At 39.4% G+C, this 21,165-nt stretch overlaps 1 protein-coding gene across 22 annotated transcripts in view; it reads right to left on the bottom strand.

The window, feature by feature from the left end:
- B3GALNT1 (beta-1,3-N-acetylgalactosaminyltransferase 1 (Globoside blood group)) overlaps positions 1-21,165 on the bottom strand; it is a 32,049-nt gene that overhangs the window by 8,372 nt on the left and 2,512 nt on the right. For 7 of the 22 annotated variants that reach the window (XM_027112782.1, XM_027112664.1, XM_027112751.1 and 4 more), the window contains one exon: positions 10,626-10,727. The exons of the other annotated variants lie outside the window; for them this stretch is intronic. The gene's annotated coding sequence lies outside the window, so the exon portion shown is untranslated. The remainder of the gene's footprint in view (positions 1-10,625; positions 10,728-21,165) is intronic. 22 annotated transcript variants of the gene reach the window in all.

The following is a 21,165-nucleotide window of genomic DNA, read 5'->3' as shown; positions in this document are numbered from 1 at the left end:
ACTGATCATATTAGGTTACATAAGCTGTCTCCAAAATTCAAAACTTAATTTAACACAGGCCCCATTATCTGACCACAGTATTATTTCAGCTTAACTACCAAAACATATCTTGAAAAACACATATACAAACAGACAAAAAATCCTGTCAGGAAACTCAAAACCCTTATACACCCAACTTTTGTTTAATCCATAAACTTAAAGAGGACACCACAGTGGTAATCATAAAATACATGCAACTGAATACCAGCAATGTATAACATTTCAATGAGGAAGATATTATACCAGTCCCTTACTTGAAAATTACTGGGGGAGAAGACAAGTCAAATTTTTTCTCTTGTTGTTTTGTTTTAAAGAGTGATTTGTAGTTCAGGGAAGACAAATAGCTCCAAGTGAAAAGGAGAACCTCTTCTTTATAGAAAACTGCCAATTATGAATGTAGATAGGATGACAGAATAAGAAATCATGTTGCAACCTTTCATGAAATTACTGATTCAGGCAATGATTATCAATCAGTGTTTTAATCATCAAATGGAAGATTGATGGGGAATTAGACATTGTATGGTACCAAAGTAACACCGCAAAGATTACTTTTTACTTGTAAGGACTGAAAAAAATATAAAATTCACAGTGAAGGAATGCTACCACTCTCATCCATCATCAATCTCAGCATAAATAATGGAACAAACACATATTATGTGTCTCCAAATGAGATACAATGTGAAGTGTACATCCTAGCCAAAATGTTTAACTGGAATCTAATCACATTTTATATGAAATACAGAGAACAGAAGAACAAGCTAAGAACTCCACAGGGAAACACTCCAACAAACCCAGGAGGTGGGGTGTTCTATGGGACAACTAGCATGGTGTCTACAGCTAGTCAATCCCGTAAAACAAGGGATGCCTCAATATTAAAAGAGATTAAGAGACATACACAATTGCAGTGTATGATCCCAGACTGGATCCTGGAGAAATTGAAGACAATGTTGATATTAGGTGATGTGAAAAGGATTATTTATTTTGTTAGGTGTGATGATGTTAACTGAAAGTGTTCCTGGGTAAATAAATGTGCTATATCCATACAATGGAATACTATTCAGCTGTAAAAAGAAACAAAGTACTGATACTTTGTTTGGCTATAACATTTTATTTAAGAATTCAGAACATGGGGATGGCTTCACTGGGGAATTTACCAAACATACAAAGAAGAACTTATACCAATCGTTCTCAAACTCTTCCAAAAGACTCAAGAGGAGGGAACACTCCCAAAGTCATTCTATAAAGCCACTATCACCCTGATACCAAAATCAGACAAAGCGCCAAAAAAGAAAATTACAGGCCAATATCTTTAATGAATATAGATGCAAAAATTCTCAACAAAATACTAGCAAACCGAATTCAAGAACACAAAAAAAAGATCATACAACATGATCAAGTTGGATTCATTCATCCCAGGGTCACAAGGATGGTTCAACATATGCAAATCAATCAATGTGACACACCACATCCACAAAAGAAAAGACAAAACCATATGATCATTTCAACAGATGCAGAAAAGGCATCTGATAAAATTCAACATACATTCATGTTAATAACTCTTATCAAAGTGAGTATAGAGGGAACATATCTCAACATAATAAAAGCTATTTTTGACAAACCCACAGCCAACATAATACTTGGTAAAAAGCTTAAAACCTTCTCACTAAAATCTGGAAGAAGACAAGGATGCCCACTCTCACCACTTCTATTCAACATAGTATTGGAAGTCCTAGCCATGGCAATCAGAGAAGAAAAAGAAATAAAAGGTATCCAAGTTGGAAAGGAAGATGTAAAAATTGTCATTATATGTAGATGACATGATACCATATATAAAAAACTCCACACAAAAACTGCTAGAACTGATAAACAAACTCAGTACATTAGCAGGATACAAAATCACCGTACAGAAATCTGTTGCATTTCTTTACACTAACAATGAAATGTGAAAAGGGAAAGTTTTTTAAAAATCCCTTATAAAATTGCATCAAAAAAGAAAAACACTTAGGAATAAACCTCACCAAGGAGGAGAAAGACTTATATATTGAGAACTATAAGACATTGATAAAGGAAACTGAAGCTGATTCAAAGAATTGGAAAGATATACCATGCGATTGGATTAGAAGAATTAATATTGTTAAAATGGCCATACTACCCAAAACAATCTACAGATTTAATGTGATCCCTATCAAATTACACATGACATTTTTCACAGAACCAGAACAAATAATCCTAAAATTTATATGGAATCACAAAAGACCCAGAATTACCAAAGCAATCCTGAGAAAAAAGATCAAAGCTGGAGGCATAACTCTCCTAGACTTCAGACAATACTACAAAGCTACAGTAATCAAAACAGCATGGGCTTCCCTGGTGGCGCAGTGGTTGAGAGTCCGCCTGCTGATGCAGGGGACACGGGTTCGTGCCCCAGTCTGGGAAGATCCCACATGCCGCGGAGCGGCTGGGCCCGTGAGCCATGGCCACTGAGCCTGTGCGTCCAGAGCCTGTGCTCCGCAACGGGAGAGGCCACAACAGTGAGAGGCCTGCGTACCGCAAAAAAAACAAAAAAACAGCATGGTACTGGCACAAAAACAGACATATGGATCAATGGAACAGAACAGAAAGCCCAAAAATAAACCTATACACCTATAGTCAATTAATCTTTGAAAGGAGACAAGAATATACAATGGAGAAAAGACAGTCTCTTCAGCAAGTGGTGTTGGGAAAGCTGGACAGCCTCATGTAAACCAATGAAGTTAGAACACTCCCTCACACCATACACAAAAAGAAACTCAAAATGGCTTAAAGACTTTATATATAAGATTTGACACCATAAAACTCCTAAAAGAGAACATAGGCAAAACATTCTCTGACATAAGTTGTAGCAATATTTTCTTAGGTCAGTCTCCCAAGGCAATAGAAATAAAAGCAAAAATAAGCAAATGGGATATAATTAAACTTACAGGCTTCTGCAAAGCAAAAGAAACTATAAACAAAACAAAAAGACAAATTACAGACTGGGAAAAATATCTGAAAACGATGTAACTGACAAGGGCTTAATTTCCAAAATATACAAAAAGCTCATACAACTCAGTTACAAAAAAACAAACAACCCAATAAAAAAAAAATGGGCAGAAGACCTAAACAGACATTTCTCTAAAGAAAACATATAGCTGGCCAATGGGCACATGAAAGGATGCTCAACTTCACTAATTATTAGAGAACTACAAATCAAAACTACAATGAGGTATCACCTCACACTGGTCAGAATGGTCATTATCAAAAAGTCTACAAATAATAAATGCTGGAGAGGGAGTGGAGAAAAGGGAACCCTTCTACACTGTTGGTGAGAATGCAAACTGTTGCAGCCACTATGGAAAGCAGTATGGAAGTTCCTTAAAAAACTAAAACTAGAGTTACCATATGATACAGCAAACCCGCTCCTCATCATATATCCTGAAAAAAACTCTAGTTTGAAAAGATACATGCACCCCAATGTTCACAGCAGCACTATTTACAACAGCCAAGATGTGGAAGCAACCCTAAATTTCCATTGACAGATGAATGGATAAAGAAAATGTGGAATACAATGGAATGCTACTCAGCCACAGAAAAGAGTGAAATAATGCCATTTGCAGCAACATGGATGGACCTAGAGATTATCACATTAAATGAAGTCAGACAGAGAAAAACAAGTATCATATGGCATCATCTATATGTGGAATCTAAAATATGATACGAATGAACTTATTTACAAAACAGAAACAGACTCACCAACACAGAAAACAAACTTATGGTTACCAAAGGGGAAGGGGGATGTGGGATAAATTAGGAGTCTGGGATTAGAAGATACAAACTACAATATATAAAGTAAATAAACAAGTTTCTACTGTATAGCACAAGGAACTATATCCAATATCCTGTAATAAACCATAATGAAAAAGAATATTTATGTGTGTATATATATATATATATGTGTGTGTATATATATATTTATACACACACACACAGACACACACACACACATACATATATATAAATGAATCACTTTGCTGTACACCAGAAACTAACACAACATAGTAAATTAACTACACTTCAAGAAAAAAAAAAAAGAATTCAGAAAATGGGTGAACCTAAAAAACATTATGCTAAGTAAATGAAACCCAACACAAAAGACCACATTATCATATGAAATGCCCCTATAGGCAGCAGGTTAGTGGTTACCTGGGGGTGGGTCCGTGACTGACTACAAATGGACATAAAGGATCTTTTTAGGGTAATGGAAATATTTTAAAATTTGACTGTGGTAATGGTTGCAGAACCCTGTAAATTTAGTAAAAATCATTCAGTTGTATAATTATATGGTATGTAAGTCATACCTCAATAAAGCTGTTAAAAATTTTTTTAATTTAAAAAATATTTTCCTATTTTTAAGAGTCATACACTGATATACTTAGGAGTAGAATGTCACAACATCTATACCTAATTTAAAATATTTCAGTAATAAAAACTAAAGAGAGTTAAGAAAAGAAAAAAATTCCCTCTCTCATGTATTTCTGGTAGAGTAAAAAGTGGTAACACCTCTATGGAGGGCAGTTTGGAAATACATACTTATACAAATTACAAATACTTTTATTATTTTATCAGTAATTTTGTTCCTGAAGTTTATTTCAGATACAGGTGCATATGTCCAAAATGATGCATGTATATAAGGTTATTGGCTGCAAAATTGTTTGTAACAGTAAATAATTAAAAATAAGCCAAGGGATCACAATGAGAGATTTCATATATAAACCATGATACATCCACCCAATAGAAAACTTTACAGCAGTTAAAAAAAAAAAAGAATAAGGATGTTCTCTAAGTACTGACATGGAAAGATTTCTAGAATACATCAAGTGAAGAAATAAGATATAGAACAATGTTTATAATATGTTAACTTTTGTGTTAGAAAGGAATACAAAATAAAACCAATATTTGTATGTACATATGAAAAACAGTGGAAAGACACACATAGTGGACAGAGAGGAATGCGGTGGATAAGAAAGAAAGGTGAGAGCACTCCTTTTTATACTACTTTGTTATACTACTTGGCATCACTTTGTTATATTACATTGTTACCTATATATATTTTTTAAATATTATTTTGACTCTTGAATACATTAAAATTCAAAACAATGAAAACAAAAATTTTCCCTCCTCATTTAAAAAAGTACTACATATGAAAATGCACTGGGTATTACTAAAACAATCCTTACAGAAAATTAACTTTTAAAAATAATGTACTTTTTTAGGACTTCCCTGGTGGCACAGTGGTTAACAATCCGCTTCCCAATGCAAGAGACACGGGTTCGATCCCTGGTGCAGGAAGATCCCACATGCTGCAGAGCAACTAAGCCTGTGCACCACAACTACTGAGCCTGTGCTCTAGAGCACGCAAGCCACAACTACTGAGCCTGAGCGCCACAACTACTGAAGCCCACATGCCTAGAGCCCATGCTCTGCAACAAGAGAAGCCACCGCAATGAGAAGCATGCACATCGCAACAAAGAGTAGCCCCTACTCGCTGCAACTAGAGAAAGCCCGTGCACAGCAACAAAGACCCAATGCAGCCAAAAATAAATTTATAAAAAAAGAAAACATAAAAATAATGTACCTTTTTTAAAAAGTAGAATTACTTTATGTATTTTTTGTATCCATGTGATATATTTTTTGTATCCATGTGATTTTTTTTTACTGGCTTATAATTTACATACAGTAAAATTCATCCATTTTGTTGTACTGTTCTGTAAGTTTTGACGCTTATGTAACCACCAGCACAATCAAGATATGAAACAGTTCCATCACAACAAACATTCTACTGGTGTCCCTTTGTAATCAATCCTTCCCCCAACATGCAGGCAACCACTGATGTTTTTCATCCCTATATTTTTGCCTTTACCAGAATGTCACATAAATGAAATGATATGTTATGCAGAGTTTTTAGTCTGTCTTCTTTCATCAGCATTAACAGATAACATATTTTAAAAAACAGATTGAAAATAAATGATCTGAGTATAAGAAATTTTAAAAATTCCTATGTTATTACTAAGAAAATAAAAGGAATAATAAAGATAAAACAGAAAATAATGAAAAACAAAATAAAACAATACAGGTGATTATTAAAAAAAAAAATTAGGAATAGAAAGGAAGTTCCTTAACCTATTGAAGAAACCATAGCAAACTTAATGATGAAACTTCAGAAGTATTTCCATTAAAGTCAGGAAAAAGACAAGGATGCCCACTATCACTTCTACTATTCAGTGTTTTTCTAGTGACCCTTACTATCCCCTAAACAAGAAGAGGAAATATGACATAAAAATTGTCAAGGAAGAGAAAAAACTGCCCTTATTTTCATATTATATAATCATCTACATAGAAAACTCAAAGGGAAAAAGATGACATAAAAGAACTAACAGGTTTTTTTTTTTTTTTTTGTGGTATGCAGGCCTCTCACTGTTGTGGCCTCTTCCGCTGTGGAGCACAGGCCCCGGACGTGCAGGCCCAGCGGCGATTGCGCCACCAGGGAAGCCTGAACTAACAAGTTTACCAAGATGCTGGATATAAGCTTACATACAAATCAGAAACATTAAAACAATAAATAAAATAAAAATCTAACATGAAAAACACAACAGCAACAAAAACTACAGCGTCAAATAAAGGTAACAAAAGATGTGCCCAACACTGATGTAGAAAACTAAAAAAATTTCTGAAGAGTATAAAAAAGATGTGAATAAACAAGAGAGATAACATATTCGGGGATAAGAAAACTCCAATGTAAGATTCCACTTCCCCAAACTGATCAATAAATTCATAGGATTATGAAAGGAACTTAATGATCTAGGAATAACCACCAAAATTTTGAGAACAAAGAATGAAGTTGGTGTTCGGGTGGATTTGGTGTTATCAAATATTTTGCAGAGCTCAGTAATTAAACCAGAGGAATAGAAAAATGTATTAAACAGCTGGATAACAAGACCAGAAATAAACCCATCCATCCATAGGGACTTGAAAAATGGCAGAGATGGCTCTTCAAACCAATGGGGAAAGGATTCAATAAACTGTTTTGGAATAAATGTGGAAAAAATAAAATTATATTCATATTTCCAAAATAAAATACTAAGTCGATAAAAGAATTAAATGTAAAAAAAGCAAAACTAATACCACGATAAGAAATACAGAATAGATTTGTGACCTTAGCATGGGGAAAGTCTTTGTAAACAAGTCACAAAAAGCATATCCCATAAAGGAAGGGTGAAAGAGATTGGGTCACAACAAAATATAAAACTCCTTATAAGACAAGACACCATAAACACAGTTAAAGGATGAGCCACATGGGACTTCCCTGGCGGTCCAGTGGTTAAGACTCCATGCTTCCACTGCAGGGGGCGTGGGTATGATCCCTGCTCAGGGAACTAAGATCCTGCATGTCACGTGGTGCCACCAAAAATAATAAAATAAAATAAAATAAAATATTTTTTAAAAAAAATTGATGAGCCACAGGCTCAGAGAAGATATTTACAACAAGTAAAAACAAAGGACTGGATATATATTCATTATATAATATATATTTGTAATAATCTGCTGTCATTATTTTCTGTTTATATGAAGTTTATATAAAACTTACAAATCAAAAGGAAAATGAGTGACATGAACACGAAGCTCACAGAAGAGGAAATAAAGAGCGGCCAACGGACATGAAAAGAGGGTTGATCTCAAAAGTAATCAGGGAAATGCAAATTAAAGTCAGATACAAAATTTTTAAACCATCGAAAAATCTCAAAGTTTAATATTAATCAGGTACTGGAGTAAATGCTATTTGTCACACACTGTGAAGCACAAACTGTTGCAGCCCCTCTGGTAAGCAATAGGGCTGCATCTAGCAAAACTGAAAACCAGTCACTCCTCTTCTGGGAACACACCCTAGAGAAACTCTCATACGTGTACACATGTGGAGACATGTACAAGCGTGCTCATTAGGGGGACTATGAAAGTGGAAAATTCGAGGTAACCTAATTGTCTATCCATAAGATAACAGATAAATAAAAGCTGGTCTGTCTTCCAGTGGAATCCTACAAGATAGTTACTGGATTTGTACATAGTGTATCAATCTGAAAATAAAAAGTTGAGTAAAAAATACAAGTTGAATGATTACACATATATAAAATACACCATTTAGATAAACAGTTTTAAACCACACACAAGAAACGGTAAGCTTTCAGAAGCAGCTATAAAACTATTTTTTAAAGGGACCGCAGGAACACCTTCCACACTAAGCAGTGTGGGTGTCACTGTGAAAGAATGAAGGGTGTGTGTGGGGAAAACGGGAAAAAATAGATTAGACACAAATACTCTAAAATATTAGCAGTTGTTAATTCAGGGTGACAGAAAAATAGGCCTTCTCTTATATTTATAGCTTTCTTTGTAATTTAAATTTATCAAAACAGGAAAAGCAGCATAATCAAAATGCAGTTAGATGGCTCACCCTCAATCTTGTCTGCAGCACTTAATGGCTGTGTGACCTTGGAGAAGTTAACTTCTCAAGTGTCTCCTTCCAGATATAAATCATCAATACCAATTTACTTACTGTGAGGTTTATGTGCAGAACATGAATTAACCAGTCAGCACTAGGGCACTCTGTAGTTTCTGAAGTTAAACGACATTCAGCCACGCAGATAAATGCACACACTATGAGGGCACAGAAATCAAGCTGGCCTAGCCTGAGATCTGGGATTGGCTCATTCCCTGACAGCGGGACCACAGGACTTCTTAGGAAGGCTGAACAGTAGGCTTTGTGAACCCTGACACTGTTCTAAATCCCATGTCCCAGGGGAGCGACAGAAAGAAAAACCAAAAACATCAATGCATAGAAAAATATAAAAAGGCCCAATATGGACACTGTTATTTTATTACTGACTTCTTAAATAATAATGTCACATAGCACCGTCAACAAATAAATTATATTTATAATTTAAAAATAATTTTCATTTTATAAAAAATAAACTTGTGACTGTATTAACTGCACACGCATTCACCAACTAGATTCTAAATAATTTACATTAAGCAAACCATCCTCTCTGTCTTACAAGTTTAGCACAACGCTGGGTGCACAGCAGGCCACCAGTAATTATTGTTGATTTGGGGGCTGATCAACAACAGCTGAAGAAACATCTCAAATAATAGAAAAGCCCAGAAAACCTACAGAGACAAAACAGTTGTCAGCTTCCAGATCTATTAAGCGTGCAAATGCTTTAACCATCAAATGAAACCACTGTCCTCAGAGAAGGAACCAACATCTCAGTTATTAAGCACAGAACTTTATGGCAGCCAAAGATGGCTGCATTTGTGTCTTATCTACAGGTGTTACAGAGCCTCAAAAGGGCTGTGGACCAAAAAGCTGGAAATCATTCAAACTATTATTTTTTAATGGAGGGCTTTTCAGAGTTTTTAATGTTAATGTGCATTCTCTGAGAAGAGGATATATTACGCAATGTTTATCAAACTTAACTGAACAAAGAACCTATTTTAAGTTTCAGAGCCTCTGGCAGGACTGGAATTCCGCACTTTGGGAAAGCTATCCTAGAATATCTTTGTATTCACTGAATCACAAAACTAATTTTGATGATTTAATAAATAAATATTTAAGTAGTAGTTTGAAGTAAAAAAGGAAACCCAAAAAACTAAACAAACTGGTTTAACTACTTTGGAAAATTTTTTAGTGTTATTCACTAAGATATAACATACATGTACCCAATGACACGGCTACTACACTCTCAGGCAGAACACTCAACAACGTGTCTGTCCATAAGGACACCAAAAAATGTTCACTAAAGTTTTTAATAGCACACTATTCATGAGAGCCCCAACCTGGAAACAACCCACAGTAGAAGAAAGAAATTTAGAGAATAGCACATTATACAAAATGAAAACGAACAAACTACATGCTCACATGACATCATGGAGAATCTCTCAACCATAAGGTTGAGCTAAAGAAGCCAGGTACATAAAGAACAGACACTATAATGCGATTTATACAAAGTTGAAAAGCAGGCAGAAGTAATCTAAAGCATTAGAATTCAGGACACTGGTAACTTCTGGGGAGAAGGAGGAAATATAATTGGGAGAGACTGGAGGGGACCTTCTGGGGTGTTGGCCATGTGCTGTTTCTGTACCTAGATGGTAGCTACAGGTATGTTCACGCTGATAATTTATCTTCTAACTTGCACACTTTTCTTTCTGCATGCCATACTTCAACAGAAATGTAAAAAGAGCTTGGCAGTCCAATCAATTATCTGTTTATTCAGATACTATGTGCAATCAGTGTAGGCAGGTGTCCACACGATGTGCTGGCCCTGGATGCCCCAGCTATGGGAAGAGCACCAGGTACTAAGCCATGTCATCTTCAAGAGAGCCCACGAATTAAGGAGCTTTAAAGACCTTTACTGTTCACATTTCACAGGTGAGGAAACTAAGGCTTAGAAAGAGTCAGTAACTTGCCCAAAGTTACAGGCTGTAAGTGGTAGAGACAAAAATCAAACAAGACTCCAAACCTCATGTTCTTGGCCACTGCCCTTCCTATCCTGGGGAGTCTGCTGCAGCCCTCTTGACCAGAGCTGCTCTGAGTGGGTTTTAACTTCTTGCAACCATTGAACCTTGAGACAAACAGTAAAGCAGCATCACAGCCTTACCATCTTTACACAGAAACACTCAAGATTCACATTCTCAAAATCTGAAATATGAGTTACTAACAACAGTAATGAATAGTAACTAATAATTCATGCAGGTATGGACCTTTTATTTTGCATCAAAAACATGCTGGGCACAAGAAAATAAACTGGGGAGTGGGCAGAGGGATCAGCTCAAATGCAAGGGCTCTAGAGAAATGGAAAAGAGAGTTCAGTTACAGCAATGGTACAATTATTTAAGCAAAAATAACCTGATATTCTTTCCTAGGGTGCAAAAATGTTGGTTATTTTCTACAGAGTGAAAGTAAATTTAATTATTTAAAAAATATATAAAATGTTTCTAATTGCAAATGTAATACATGTTCATCAGAGAACTGTGAATGCAAAAACAAAGCACAAAGATAATAATAGCTGAAAGATAATGTTAACATTTTTTTTTTTTTTGGCTGCACCATGCAGCATGCGGGATCTTAGTTCCCAGACCAGGGATCAAATCCATGCCCCAATTTTTTTCCTTTTTATGGCTGAGTAATATTGCATTGTATATATGTACCACATCTTCTTTATCCATTCCTCTGTTGATGGACATTTAGGTTGTTTCCATGTCCTGGCTATTGTAAATAGTGCTGCAATGAACATTGGGGTGCATTTGTCTTTTTAAATTATGGTTTTCTCTGGGTATATGCCCAGTAGTGGGACTGCTGGGTCACATGGCAGTTCCATTTTTAGTTTTTTAAGGAACCTCCATACTGTTCTCCATAGCAGCTGTATCAATTTACATTCCCACCAACAGTGTAAGAGGGTTCCCTCTTCTCCACACCCTAATGACTGTCATACAGAGTGAAGTCAGAAAGAGAAAAACAAATATCGTACATTAACCCATATACATGGAAACTGAAAAAATTGGTATAGATGATCTTATTTACAAAGCAGAAATAGAGCCACAGACGCAGAGAACAAATGTATGGATGCCAAGGGGGAAAAGAGGGGGTGGGATGAATTGGGAGATTGGGATTGACATATACACACTATTGATGCTATGTATAAAATAGATAACTAATGAGAACCTACTGTATAGCACAGGGAACTCTACTCAGTGCTCTGTGGTAACCTAAATGGGAAGGAAATCCAAAAAAGAGGGGATATATGAAATCCAAAAAAGAGGAGATATATGTATACATATAGCTGATTCACTTTGCTGTACAGTATAAACTAACACAACATTGTAAAGCAACTATATTCCAATAAATATTTAAAAAAAAAACATAAGGAACTCTTACAACCCAACAGCAAAAAAAAAAAAAAAAAAAAGATCCAATTAAAACATGGGCAGGGCTTCCCTGGTGGCGCAGTGGTTGAGAGTTCGCCTGCCGATGCAGGGGACACGGGTTTGTGCCCCGGTCCAGGAGGATCCCACATGCCGCGGAGCGGCTGGGCGCATGAGCCATGGCCACTGAGCCTGCATGTCCGGAGCCTGTGCTCCGCAACGGGAGCGGCCACAGCAGTGAGAGACCCGCGTACCACAAAAAAAAATGGGCGAAAGACTTGAATAGACATTTTTCCAAAGAAGATTACAAATTTACAAAAGGCCAACGTGTATATGAAAAGGTGTTCAGTATCACTAATCATCAGGGAAATACAAATCAAAACCACAATGAGATATCACCCTACACTTGTTATCTCTTGTGTGTTTTTCATGGTAGCCATTCTAACAGGTGTGAGGTAAGAGGCCCACGTACTGCAAAAAAAAAAAAGAAAACATCCTGCCATTTGTAACAACATGGATGGACCTTGAGATCATTAGGCTAAGGGAAATAAGTCAGAGAAAGACAAATACTGCATGGTCTCACTTATATGTGGAATCTAGAAACATTTAATTCATAGAAACAGTAGAATGGTGGTTGCCAGGAACTAGGGGGTGGGAGAAATGGGGAGATGTTGGTCAAACGGTACAAACTTCCAGTTATAAGAATGTGTCTGGGGAATCTAATGTACAATGTGTGGACCATTTAACAATAGTGTATTGTTAGTACTTGAAAGTTGCTAAGAGAGTAAATCTTAACTGTTCTCACCACAAAAAAACAAAAACAAAAAACAACCCACGACCCCTGCAGTGGAAGCACAGAGTCCTAACCACTGGACTGTCAGGGAAGTCCCACAACGTTAACATTTTTGATGAAGATCTATCAAGCCTGTCTCTCCTCAGGAAAACATAAGCTCCCATCCCACCAGCTGCCACTGCCCTCATCCTATCCCTGTTTCAGCCACAAGGGCTTCCTTTCTGATCCCTGACTGTGTCAAACTCTTTCCCTCCCTCAGGGAGTCTGCCCTTGTTCCCCCTCTAACTCAAAAGTTAGAGGTTCTTGGCAAGTCTGGCTCCTTCTCATGCTTTAGGTCTCAGCAAAATGTCATTTAGGATAGTCCTTTCCTGGTCCCTTATCTCAAGTAGTTCCCCCAGCCCCTATCTTCTATCACATTCCTATCACATATCACATTCACATTATTCTCCTCTAAGCCCTTAACCCTACCTGGAATTCTTCGCCTGTTTGTTGTCTGTGCCCTTCACAAGAATGTAAGTTCATGAAGGAAAGGCCTTGCCCATATTGTTCAATGCCATATGCCCAGAGCCTAGCACACAGTAGGTGCTTGATGGGTATCTGAATATTGTACAAATGGTCTGGTAATGTGCTTTTATCCACTTAACATATTACGAAAATATTCCCAAGAATAAACTGAATCCAAAAGTAAATTTCTGAGTTTCTGTTAGATTATGCTTACTCTTCTTCAGCTATTTTCTAATACAAAGCCTTATTCTAATAGGCTGCACTGATTCTGATACTGTTCATTTAAAAATAAAAGGTCCAGACAGGAAAAAACAAAATAAAAGGTCCAGACAGAAAAAAACAAACACACAAACAAACAAAAACAAATTTCAATGAAATTCTGGGCCCAAGCATGGTAGATTCAGAGTCATCCAAGGCGAAAACATAAGCTAACTATTAAAGATAATTACTGGAAACTCCCTGGCGGTCCAGTGGTTAGGACTCCACACTTCCACTGCAGGGTTTGATCCCTGGTTGGGGAACGAAGATCCTGCCCGTAAGCAGCCAAAAAAAAAAAAAAAAAAGATAATTACTAAACTGCTGCCAGTTGTGCAACATTCTGACTTCTTCTGCATAAAACATGATACTACAAAGAAGTATAAATCCTAATTGCCTAAAAAAGGTTCTATGCATATAGGGTTTAATATAAAATGATAGGACTTCCCTGGTGGCACAGTGTTTAAGAATCCACCTGCCAATGCAGGGGACATGGGTTCAATCCCTGGTCCAGGAAGATCCCACATGCCGCGGAGCAACTAAGCCCGTGCGCCACAACTACTAAGCCTGTGCTCTAGAGCCCGTGAGCCACAACTACTGAAGCCCGTGCCCCTAGAGCCCGTTCTCCACGACAAGAGAAGCCACCACAATGAGAAGCCTGCGTACCACAACAAGGACCCAATGCAGCCAAAAATAAAATAAATAAATTTATTAAAAAAATACATATCCTTGGGTTTCTCTGGTGGCGCAGTGGTTGAGGGTTCGCCTGCCGATGCAGGGAACATGGGTTCGTGCCCCGGTCCGGGAAGATCCCACATGCCGCGCAGCGGCTGGGCCCGTGAGCCATGGCCACTGAGCCTGCGCGTCCGGAGCCTGTGCTCCGCAGCGGGAGAGGCCACAACAGTGAGAGGCCCGCATACCGCAAAAAAAAATACATATCCTTGAAGAAAATTTCCCTAGTAGTACCCTCTCAAACTGAACACATTAATTCATAAACAAAGCAATATAAAATTCTGTCATTCTTACCTCCTCCAATTATATTAGAAACAAACAGAACCAGTGATGTCTGACCACTACTTCTCTCTTCCCTTTTCTTTCTTAAGCCAGTGGTTCTCAAACTTTATTGCATATTATCATCTCTTGGAGAACTGTTATTATTTTTTTTTTTCTTTTTGCGGTACGTGGGCCTCTCACCGCTGGGGCCTCTCCCGTTGCGGAGCACAGGCTCTGGACGCACAGGCTCTGGACGCGCAGGCTCAGCGGCCATGGCTCATGGGCCCAGCCGCTCCGCGGCATGTGGGATCCTCCCGGACAGGGGTAATGAACCCGCGTCCCCTGCAACGGCAGGCGGACTCTCAACCACTGCGCCACCAGGGAAGCCCAAGAGAACTGTTATTATTATTACATCTACTGTATGCTCTCTGGAGAACTGGAAAACTAAAAAATACATGAACCTTTTCAAACTGAGGTATGAGATATTTAAGAGGCATCAAGCTACTTTAAGGATTAAGCATATTTGATAAGACTTACATTCCTTCTTACTTTGAAGCACACAGTTGGAAGTATAATAGGGAATCAAATTTTATTTATTGAATGAATGAACTGCAACCACTACATGTGCATAATCTAATAATGCTTAAAAATGAAATATTCTTTACTCTGTCGGGGCGAACAACGTTAACGTCAAAAAGAACTTGCTTTCTATCTTACCTAACTTCTTCATACTCCCCTCTCTCCGTAACTGTAGCAACAGCACCTGCCTGGTCCTGGCACTATAGTAAGTGCTTTGGAGACCTGCTCCTTAGTCAGGGGCTCACAGGCAGCAGAGCAGGGCTGGAAATCCAGGTGTCCTCACCCCATAAGTGGGGTCTGGAACCTCTGCAGTACAAGGCATCCTTCCTGACTTGTTTTTATCTCTCTGGTCTGATGTCTTCATACTTTCCTCCATGTAGTGGAGCACCTCTGTTCTTCCCCAGGGATAAAGAGTTGACAAAGCTAAACCACAAACTTAAAAAAAGGGAAATCCTAAATGCAAACACAGTTCAGTCTCCAAGCAAGTCATGCTCAGCTCTTTCTAATTCTCGCCCGAACAATTTTCAACAAGTCTCTTCCAAGTACACTTTTCAGGAAGGGCGGAATTGCCGAGGGGGAATAACGTGAGTGAGTGTATATTCCAAGTAACTCTGAATAAGCTCCCACACTTCTGCAAACAGTGAACACTTCGACACAGAAGCAGTGGCCATCAGGAGCCAGCAGGGTCGCTAAGAAAATTTCACCTGACTAACCTCATCTCCATATTCAAAAGGGTTCCTTGACCAGAAGATCAAGGGAAGCCTTAGATAACACACAAGAATTAAGCTTCTCTGAAGACGGCAGTGCACTGAAAGGTCCCTCTGAACAGAATGGAAAAAGCTGAGTCCAGTGGCAGTGCCTGGATGGTTCAAAATCAGCTGATCCATCTTGGCCAGTGGCTTTTTCACAGCCAGTCTTTTGTTCAACACACGCCTCTTGGGCGCAAGCTAGAACTGTGAGAATACAGTACTGACCAAAACAGCCAAAGACCTGTCCTCCCATTTATGTTCTAAGGCTGTTAGAGCATGTTTGTCAACCTGGGAGAAAATCTCTAGGGTTTAATCACACACCTATCTTTAGCCTTTTCCTGTTTAACACTTCTTATGAAAGACAAATGAATATGGGTTTATTCAATTTTGAAGGCAAGGCAAAGCAGGAAAAAATAGCAAATTCATTAGAAGATATAATTGCAATCTAAAAAGCTTTCAACAGGTTAGAATAGAGCCAAAGCAACATGAAATCTGATGGGAAAAAATTTACTGTCCTATATCACAGTTCAAAAAACCAACTGCATAAGAGAGGATGGGAGACCATTTTAACACCCGTCTAAGTTAGGAAGACCTAAAGGTTTTAGTTGAGTATGAATTCAGTATGAAGAAAGGTGATGGTGTAAAGGAATAACTGGAGACTCGGGAAACAAGGATTCTAGTTCCAGTGGCTGGGGGAGGGGACAGGTTACTGGATTTAGGGAGTTGCTTCTCTCATCAGAGCCTTTAAGGGATTGGGCCAGGATAACTCTCAGATCCCATCTAGCTCCACCATAACAAAGATAATGCTCACTTCTGTACACTGCTGTGTCCCCAGCACCTAGCACGGAAAGCATTCCCCAGGTGCTTGTAAATGAATGGCAGTGCTAACAGAAATCCTACAGGTTAGTACCATAATGTGCCTCCCTCCCCCAGCTCACACACTAAAACTCCTAACACACTCTTGGGTTCAAGAAAGAGAAAGGAGTCTGGGCAAAAGGGATCATAAACCCATAGCCACATATATGTTCCATTTTAAAAGGATCCTTGGCAAGTTAGATTTACAGTTGAGAGGAAGGTTAAGGGGTTGGTTTCTCAACTCCCATAATAAGAATTGGATGAAGTAGTGGCTGAAGGAACTGAGGAATGTTCTGTTCTGGGGAAAACAAAAGCTTAGAAGGGCCATGGTAGATGCTTTCAGATATTTTGAACAATACGTCAGTGTAACTCCAGAAGGCAAACGGAAGTCCAAAGATAAAAATCAGTGGGGTACTTCCCTGGTGGCACAGAGGTTAAGAATCCTCCTGCCAATGCAGCGGACACAGGTTCGAGCCCTGGTCCCAGAAGATCCCACATGCCACGGTGCAACTAAGCCCGTGTGCCGCAACTACTGAGCCAGCGCTCTAGGGCCCGCGAACCACAACTACTGAAGCCTGCGTGCCTAGAGCCCGTGCTCCGCAACGAGAAGCCACTGCAATGAGAAGCCTACGCACTGCAACGAAGAGTAGACCCCGCTCACCGCGACTAGAGAAAGCATGCACCGCAATGAAGACCCAACGCAGCCAAAAAAAAAACCAGTGGGAAGGTTCAGTATAGATTACTAGAATGGGCTGCTCCTCACCAACAGAAATCTTCAAGCAGCTGGCAGGAATGTTACAAAGGTTAATTCCTCACTGAGTTTTAAGTTATTTTAGATAACTTCTAAGGTCCCTTCCAACTCCAAGATTCCATGACTTTGTTATTCATATTTAAAATGTAGTATACAGAAAAGGTTTGGGACTTCCCTGGTGGTCCAGTGGTTAAGAATCCACCTTCCAATGCAGGGAACGCCGGTCGGATCCCTGGTCGGGGAACTAAGACCCCACATGCCGTGGGGCAACTAAGCCCGTGCGCTCTAGAGCCCACACACCACAACTAGACAGGAGCCTGAGTGCTGCAACAAAGATCCTGCAACTAAGACCCAATGCAGCCAAATAAATAATTTTTTAAAAACCTTTAAAAAGAAAAGGTTTCATTTTGCATAAAATTTTTAAATTGTTCCATTTTTAAGAATGAATCTGAAGTATTCAATGAGTTTAAGAAACCCCCCCATATGAAGCATAACTCTCTGTGGTTGTTATACAGTTTTAGGTAGACAGTGAGTATAAATACCTAATGCTCCATTATTATTTCCCCATTCTGCCCTTGCATCCCCGGCTGGCTGCAGTGACACCACCCTCAGATATTCTGAGATGTATGGGAGAATGCCCTTCATTCTAGCCTCATTAAAATGGAAACCTCCAGCCTCTTGCGTGTTGAGGTAGAAGACACCTGGGTTTTTAAAAACCTATTTTAAAAACACATATCATATACCGTTTGCAAACAAAGTATTTTATTGTAGGAATAACAATATATGGGAACACAGCGCTCTGCAACCATGGGCTCCACTAACTTTGGATCAAAAATATTTTTTAAAAAAATTCCAGAATGTTCCAAAATGCAAAACTTCAATTTGCCATGTATGCTGGCAACTATTTACATATCACTTACATTGTATTTACAACTAACATAACTAAACATTATGTTTTACATAACATTTACATTACATTAGGTATTACAAGTAACCTAGAGATGATTTAAAGTATATGAAGGATGTGCATGGATTATATGCAAATGCCATGCCATTTTAGGGACTTGAGATGGATTTTGGTATCTGAGGGAGTCCTAGAACCAATCCCCTGCAGATACTGAGGACAACTGTATTTTATAGATTTCTGGGCTTGCGGCATGTAGGATCTTTAGGCTGAGAAAGATGAGGAGAGGCCAAAGGTAGTAGAACATGACAAGGAAAATTTATTTGAGATTTTCTCTTTGCTCTTGCCTTATCTGCACTTGTATCCAACCCACACAAAAAAATGTACTCTTTGTAATAAGTGAGACTTTTTTTTTTTGCGGTACATGGGCCTCTCACTGCTGTGGCCTCTCCCATTGCGGAGCACAGGCTCCGGACGCGCAGGCTCAGCGGCCACGGCTCAGGGGCCCAGCCGCTCCGCTGCATGTGGGACCTTCCCGGACTGGGGCACGAACCCGTGTCCCCTGCATCGGCAGGCAGACTCTCAACCACTGCGCCACCAGGGAAGCCCAATGAGTTAGACTTTTAAGCAGGGTGTTTTTTTTTTAAGGTTAACTGGACTCTTGGGCTTAAGTCCGTATCACTTCTACAGCAATTTACAAAGCACATTTCACAACATGGTAAAATGGGTATCACTATCTCATTTTTCAGAGACTGGTGCAGCCCAGATACAAGGAGACCTGGAACCCAAACTTAGGTTCAACTCCAACTGCTGTGCTCCGCCTCCAGAGCACAGTGCCTGTAGAAGAGCCCAACCTCACACCCAATCCCATAGCCTCTTGAGATTCCTGGGTAGGGAGCAAAGAGTACAACAGAAGTGGACTCACTCTGCCCTGAGTGGTAGGCAGTCTGAGGGAGCCATGTGACAGAGCGGCCTATGGGAAGAGGCAACAGGATAACCAGGTTCAGAGAAGCTAGGAAAACTGGAGCAGAGCAAAGATGACACAAGTCAGGCAGAGGAGCACCAAGGCTGCCTTGAGAGCTGGGCTGCCTGTCTCTGTTTTGCTACAAACAGCTTTACTCATTGGAGGAAGAGGACAGTGCAAGCTGCTCTAGTTAACACTTCTTCCCATTGTTGCCCTAGGTGAATAGTATTACAGATCTTTGTCATTCTTGTCTGTTAAGCTAAGTTACTGCTTCCCTTGTCCTTAGCTATTTGAATGTATTTCATTCAGTCATTCGATATGCCAGACATGTGTTACAGGGTAGGCTGCCTGGCCCTCAAGTTGCTGACACCATGCAGAGCATGGACAGTCATGAAAAGGTTCATGACTCCAAGTTTTAGACTGAACATTATGAGCAAAGCCCACCTGGAGAAGATGGAGGGACACCCCCCCCAGCCCCAGCTCAAATGTCTCCAAACCTGTGGCCACCGGTCAGGACAAGGTGCTGAGTTTGCACTCTCAGAATGTGTAGATGCCCGCCAAAGTGCAAATTATACAAATTATATCAGTTTAGAGAATGAAACTATTTAATACTGAGATAAGAGTTGATTATAATTTTTTCTCTCAGCAAGTGGGTAACTCCGTTCTTGAAAACAAATTCTGTTACCGAAATAATAGCCAAATATAGCTCCAGATAAGAGACATGGTTGGAGCCCTCACTGTCATGCTGGTAGTAGGTGGTTGCAGACTTGTGAAATGTTTAACGGAAGCAGTACTTCCTTAATTCAAACTTAAAAGAGCCTACTTAAAGTGCACTGCTTTGGACGTTAGCAGAAATCTATGTTCTAGCCTAGGAGTGGGCAAACTTTTTAAAAGTAAAAGGCTAGGGCTTCCCTGGTGGCGCGGTGGTTGAGAGTCTGCCTGCCGATGCAGGGGACATGGGTTCGTGCCCCGGTCTGGGAAGATCCCACGTGCCGCAGAGCGGCTGGGCCCGTGAGCCATGGCCACTGAGCCTGCGCGTCCGGAGCCTGTGCTCCGCAGCGGGAGAGGCCACAACAGTGAGAGGCCCGCGTACCGCAAAAAATAAAAATAAAAAAAATAAAAGGCCAAATGGCAAACATTTTCTGTGGGCCACATGGTCTCTATCCCAGCTACCTGATTCTGCCTTTGTAGCGAAAATGGAGCCGTAGACATTATTAAACATATAGATGTGACTGTGCTTCAATAAAACTATTTTCAAAATAGGCTGCTGGTCTGAAAGTGTTTGTCTAGCCCCATGAAATGGCATCTCAGAACAGCAACAAAACCTCCTAAGGTCTCTCTTCTCTATGTTTCCTCATTACCCCAGAAGGCTATGTCACTGAAAAGGGGATCCTAGTGCTCGTAACATGTTCCCTACATGAATGGTTCCTGGAGGGTAGCAGGGCTGAGAAGTATTAAACTAGGCTGTGGATGCTATAAGGGGACAACAAAAGGCCTTGACTTCCTGACTAACTACCTGTGTCACAGATCCACACAGAATGGGAAACAATCTACTCTAGCTCTGTTTTTTATTCCTTAATTTCTCAGTTTCAAGGAGTGCAAGTTACACCCCTAGCCAAATCTTCTATCCTGTTGCCTCTCAGGGTCCCACACTACAGACTGTTCTGCGGCTTCATCTCCCCCTCACCTAGACATGCCCCCTACAAATTGCTTCTAACTTATACCATCGCCTTCCCTCTTCTAATTCACAATGTATCAAAAGCTCCGATTGCAAAAGCAAATCGATATTTA

This window comes from Aethalodelphis obliquidens, unplaced genomic scaffold (genome assembly GCF_003676395.1).
Source record: "Aethalodelphis obliquidens isolate GAN/ISIS:26980383/991018 unplaced genomic scaffold, ASM367639v1 scaffold1, whole genome shotgun sequence".
In the NCBI taxonomy this organism is placed as follows: Eukaryota; Metazoa; Chordata; class Mammalia; order Artiodactyla; family Delphinidae; genus Aethalodelphis; species Aethalodelphis obliquidens.
The sequence above is the reverse complement of the archived record's forward strand: the minus strand, read 5'-3'. Positions and strand labels throughout refer to the sequence as shown.